This window comes from Pteropus medius, unplaced genomic scaffold, assembly GCF_902729225.1.
Source record: "Pteropus medius unplaced genomic scaffold, Ma_sr-lr_union100, whole genome shotgun sequence".
Classification (NCBI taxonomy): Eukaryota; Metazoa; Chordata; class Mammalia; order Chiroptera; family Pteropodidae; genus Pteropus; species Pteropus medius.
This window is the reverse complement of record NW_024351730.1, coordinates 32276359-32282358: the sequence shown is the minus strand read 5'-3', so window position 1 is coordinate 32282358 and position 6000 is coordinate 32276359. Positions and strand designations below refer to the sequence as shown.

The following is a 6000-nucleotide window of genomic DNA, read 5'->3' as shown; positions in this document are numbered from 1 at the left end:
TCACACCCATACTCTTTCCTTATTCTTCAGCCACAAGTAAAGGCAATTTTATGTGTAAACTTATTGAAATAGCTGCTTTGAGAGGTCGTCAGCCCTCCCTTTTGGCATGGCCAGACTCTGAGGATGCCAGTGGGTGATGGGTACATTCTTTTTTATTAAGATGAGAGAGAGATCTTTTAAAGATAGTCATTTACTTTGGGCATCTGACCGTGTTTTTCTCAGTAGAATATGCACTCTTTGAGGGCAGTGCAACAGAAGGGTTATTGGCTCCAAGTACTAGAATATCTGATAAGCAACAGTTTAAACAGAAAGGGTTATTTTCTCACGTAGGGAACCAGGTGTTAGGCAACTGCTTCTGATGTCCAAGCCAGGGTCACTGCAATTCTCTTTGCCTTCTTCTAACAATTATAAAAGCACTGCTGCAGCTCCAGACAACCGACTCTTTCAAAACCAAAAGGATGGAAAAGTGTGGGGCCAGACTTAGCTGTTGATAGATATGTTTATGAACTTAAAAACTTTTCCTAAAAGACTTTGTTTCAGTACTCTTTCACCTACAGATAATTGGCCAGAATTCTGTCCTTCTAAATATAAGGAAAGCAGGGAAGAAGGTACTTAGCTTTTCTGGCCTCTAGTGAAGGTGGGCACAGGAAACAGGCTTTGGAAATATATATTGGTTTATTTATTTAGAAAATTGTCAATGTCTGCACTTGAATATCCCAGCATGGGGGTCTATAGATAGAGTTAAGTTTCAGTAGGTGGTGAGAGTGGGGTGAACAGGTTATATGGATAACTTTTTCCATGGAATCTTTAAGTAAACAAACAAGGACTTTATGAACTATTTCAATTTAAAACAAATTTTAATGAATTATTCAAAAAATAATACAATATTTTCATTAAAATATATTAATTTTTAAATGTCACCTCAGTAATTGTATTAATAACATGTTCAACCATAGCCACAGTAGTAAGATTAACTATAAATATGTTATCAACTAAAATGCAAAAAACTTATAAAAAGAGATTAAATTTTATGCCAAATATCATTGGTTTTTTTAGTTACTATAGAAAGTTTCCTATCAAATTACTAGACTTTTCAAGGTTCATCAGTTTAGTTCACAATTTCTGTTAGATGGTCATCAGTGCCAGGCCACTGCCTCTCTCTTCTCCCACAGTGTGGTATAAGTGTGTTGTTTTTAGATGACACAGATGATTATTTCAGTCTTGCTCTAGTTATAGATTAAGCCAAGTAAAATGTAATAGCTCTAAGGTAAAAGAGGCCTTAATTTGATATGATCATGAATAAGGGTACAATTTGTGTAGTTTTGGTAAAACCAAAGTTCTGAATTTATATTTGCATGAAATGTGTAAAAACTCTTGCTTAATTCTGTTTCATACTGTTTTCATTCTCTGAAAAGCATGTATTTTGTATTAGTAATAAGGCATCTAGCTCTTGAAAAGAATATAATTTTGTACTGTACTTCTAACAATGTAAAGAAAAATGTATTAGCTAATTTGCCTTGGACTTTTAAAGTTTGTCTTCCCAAAAGAGATTATTTATGACTTTGAAAGAGTTAGAGATTATTTTTGGCTTACCTTTTCTATTCTTTCATAAATGGATTTGATATTTGTTATTACTTTCATTTTTACAGATGATAAATATTCCTTGTATTTTTGAAGACAAAGAAAAACACCTATAGATTCACTATGAGGCTTCTGAGAATTCCTATTATACTTGACACCTGATTAATAATAATTTAACAGAAAATAAATTCCTATTTGGGTATCAGTTCTGCAAATCACTTTACATGTCACCTCAGTGTAATGAACAACTTACCATGTTTTTGTAATTTCTGGGAACTTATCAATGCCAGTTAAAAACAAGCAAGAATATGCAGTTAAACTGTTATGTTGTGCTTTTATTCCTATTAATAATGTTTTTTAAAAATTGATAGTCTATTCAAAGATGCATGAATATAGATTGTATAAAGAATTTCAAATTCTTCCATCTCATCTTCATCAAAAAGCAGACATATGCAAAATGACAAACAACTCAAAGGAAGATAACTTGGCTTGGCAGAACTGAACAAGAGTAAACATACAAATTTGTTCAGACAGAACATCCACCAGAGGATTTGATGTGATTGTAATATTATTGATGGAGGTTTTGAGAAAGTGCTTACTGATTTTTCTTTGTTTTTATTTTCTTGCTTGTGAATATACATAATTTTCATGGCAGAATCTTGACTGAATTTTCTTAGAGAGCTGATATAATCTATATTTGACAGTTTTTCATCATGTTCTGATAGCACATTATATTTTAACCTATGGAAGTTTGTAAGGCGCATATGCCTGCATTGCTTGTGGTAGTTATTCAATAGATATTTAAGTTCTAATTATTTTACACATTTGAATTTTTTTCCTCTCCCCATTTTGAGGCATGCAACTGACCTTTTCCTCTCTGTCTGTATTCTTTTTTTCTTTTTTGGTTGTCTGATCCTGAACTAATCACTTTAGCTTCTTTGTGCCTCAATTTTCTCATGCATAAAATGGATGTTAAAACAGTACCTACCTTAAACAGTTATTGTGAGGATAAAATGAAGGAGTGTCTGTAATTTGCCAAGTCCCTGGCAATTTGAACTCTTTGTAACTGTTTGCAATTTGTGTTGCTGTAACACTGGTGTTAATATCTCTTTTAGGAGTTCATTGTCTGGAAGAGCAGTAAATAATAGATAGAACAATAATTCTGGCTTAGTGTGCTTGGCCTTTCTGTAGTCTTTTATCTGAGGCAAGGTTATGTCCATATGTCTTAAGAAATTCCAACATACATGGTACAGTGCCTTCTGATTGTCTTCTAGGTCATCTATGTATGTTCAGGGAAGAAAATTGAACCCATAATAGTCAAAGTAATTTCTTTTCTCATTTGAAATAGAAGAGGGCAAGGAATTTAACATTTACCACCAAAGATTATATTAATTTGGAGTAGAAGACCATTCATTAAAACACCATTGACCATAGAATAGTGATTTTCCTGTGGATATAGAATAGTCTTTTCTCTTAGGAAGAATCTTAGAAGGGCCACGGAGAACCAAAGTGCCATCAATAGACAATTGGATAAAGAAGATGTGGTACATATATACAATAGAATATTAGTCAGCCATAAAAAGAATGAAATCATATCATTTGCAACAACATGGATGGACTTAGAGAGTATTTTGCTAAGCGAAATAAGACAGAGAAAGACAAATATATGATTTCACTTACATCTAAAAAAAACCAAAATAAATGAACAAACAAAACAGAAACAGAGTCTTTAGATACAGAGGACAAATTGATGGTTGCCAAATGGGAGAGAGGTTAGAGGGCTGGGTGAAAAGGGTGAAGGGATTAAGAAATAAAAATTGGTAGTTAAAAATAGTCACAGGGCTGTAAAGTAAAGCATAGGGAATATAGGCAATAATACTGTAATAACTATGTAAGGTACCCGGTGCGTACTAGACTTATGGAAGGATCACTTCGTAAGTTATGTAAATGTCTAATCACTATGCTCTATACCCGAAATTAATATAATATTGAATGCCAACTGTAATTGGGAAAAAAAGGCCACAGAGAAACACACTCTACTTTGATTTCAGATGTACAGGCCAAATCAACCTGACCACTGAAGCTCTGGAAGAAGGGTATTCCTGGGTTAACTTAGTGGATATTTGTCATGTGCTGCATTTTTCTTTCTCTCCTCTACCAAGTCCCCATTCTGAGCTCCACTCAGAGAAATGTTTCCAGCTGAGCTGTCCAGTTTGCATAGGGTTGGGAGATGGGAAATAGATGGTAGAAAGAAAGGTGGAAGGGTTTAATTATTTACACTATTCCAAGCCTCTTAGCTTACCATCAAAATCTTGTTAAAATTGTTTTGATTTCACAACATTACCTAAGACTTTTAGCATTTGTTTTATGATCTTTGACTATACCAAAATGATATACATTGTTTAAATATTTGATAAAGCAACATATTATTTAAAATTTAACTAATTACTATTTGGCAGTACAGAACATGATACAAATTTTAGCCAAATTGAAACTACTGATATATTTTTACAGATGTGATAGTGTTAGGTCTCATTATGATTTTTTTTTCCCCCAAACATACTATTTTTAAAGTACAAATTTTCTTTAATTTGGCTTAACTAAAAACTTACAAAAACATCCTAAAAATATAGAAAGTATATACCTAATTTTAAAAATATTTTCCTTTTAGTATACCTGAGAACTGAAACACTTTAAAAATTGTTAAATAATTATTTAATAATTGTTAATTATTATAGTATGGCACACATAGAAAACCTTAAACAGGAAAAGAGATACCCAAGGAAAGAAAACAGAGATATGGGAAAGGAAACAGGTCAGAAAATTCTTGCATATGGTTTTTGTTATCTCTGAGTAGAGTGAGATAATCAGCTGATCCAATGTATTGCTGTAGTAATGACATGAACTTGGTATTTTTCTTCCTTTTCTCTTCAGTGTATCCTGTTAAAGATATCTTGTTACTGGTACAAGATATTGGAAGTTGGGTGAGTTTCCAAGTTAGATTTGTATTTTCTATATGAATTTTTAAATACTGTGTGATGTTCGTGACTTTAAAAAGTTAATAAGAATACTAATGTCATCTTTATTTCACTTGTTTTCAATGTTTTAAAAATAACTTAATTTTTACTGCAGTATGTATCCTTTATATATGTAATGATAGAGTTGCTAATCTGTCATTATCTAGTAAAGGTATTTTTTCTTGTTTACTTATAGTAAGGTCTGAAATAGCTTTTCTGTTAGGAATCTGGATCTTCAAGATTTTCTGTCTGAAATGCTTCATTATGTTGCAAGTTGGAACTTGATGTGCAAGATAGCAATCAAGACAAAAGTTCTCTTTTTGTATATTCAGTCCTTCATGAACATTTTTCTTTTTTTCATTCATTCAACCAAAATTTTCTCAGAGTCAATTCTTATAAACTGCATTTTACTAACACTTCTAAAATATGAGAAACAGTAATTAAGCTGATAGTCTATGATTTCAACGTTCATAATTTTTAACATTTAAAAATAAATATATTATAATTCAAATAGTTCTTATTCAGATCTTTTAAAAGAACAACAAAAAACAAAAAACAAAACAAACCATACTCAAAAAAAAACCACAAATGGTCCATTGGCTTTTATTCTCCATCCCAGGTTATCTTTGTAGAAACAACTACTTTCAACTTTTCTAGCTCTTTCCTCTGATACTAACCTTCACATTTCTAAATAACATCCTAAAGCTGCTATTGATAGATAGCATAGTCAGATGGTCAAGAACTGCTAGGACTCACATTTCAGCTCTGCCACTCACCATTTCTGTTTATCTTGAGCAGTGTTTCTTAACAGACACGAGTGACATTTTGTGCCATATAATTTTTTATTGTGGGGAGATGTCTTGTGAATTGTAGGATGCGTAGCAGTATCCCTGGTTCCCACCCGTCAGATGCCAGTAGCACCCCACCCCAGCTATAACAACAAAGATCATCTCCAGGCATTGACAAATGTCCTCTGGAAGAATAAAATCACCCTCAAGTGAGAACCACTGATCTTGAGAAAGTTAACTAAGTTTTCTGTGACTTGTTCTCTCATCAGCAAATTGAAATTAATAATAGTACCAATTCATTGAGCTAATGTGAGTTTTAAATAAATACCATTTGTAAATATTTGCTAAATAAATACAATTATGTTTTTAATTTTTCAGCTTTGTGTTTTATCCATTAGACTTCTGTTCCTCCCATTTTCCCAATGTAGTCATCACAATTTCTGTATGTAAATAATCAATCAACCTTTATAATGATTATAACCATGTGATTACTCAAAACTGATTCAGTATATTCATTTTTTTGTACTATTTTTTTCCTCATAGAGTAAATAATTGCCTCTTTGTTTGTTTGCTTAGTTTTCTATGTAGCTAACTATCCCTAATTGTCTGTTAGA

General features: G+C 32.2%; 1 protein-coding gene and 1 long non-coding RNA gene across 6 annotated transcripts in view; one reads left to right on the top strand and one right to left on the bottom strand.

The window, feature by feature from the left end:
* MAPK10 (mitogen-activated protein kinase 10) overlaps positions 1-6000 on the top strand; it is a 431719-nt gene that overhangs the window by 9442 nt on the left and 416277 nt on the right. The window lies entirely within an intron of this gene.
* LOC120588357 (uncharacterized) overlaps positions 1-6000 on the bottom strand; it is an 86407-nt gene that overhangs the window by 5000 nt on the left and 75407 nt on the right. The window lies entirely within an intron of this gene.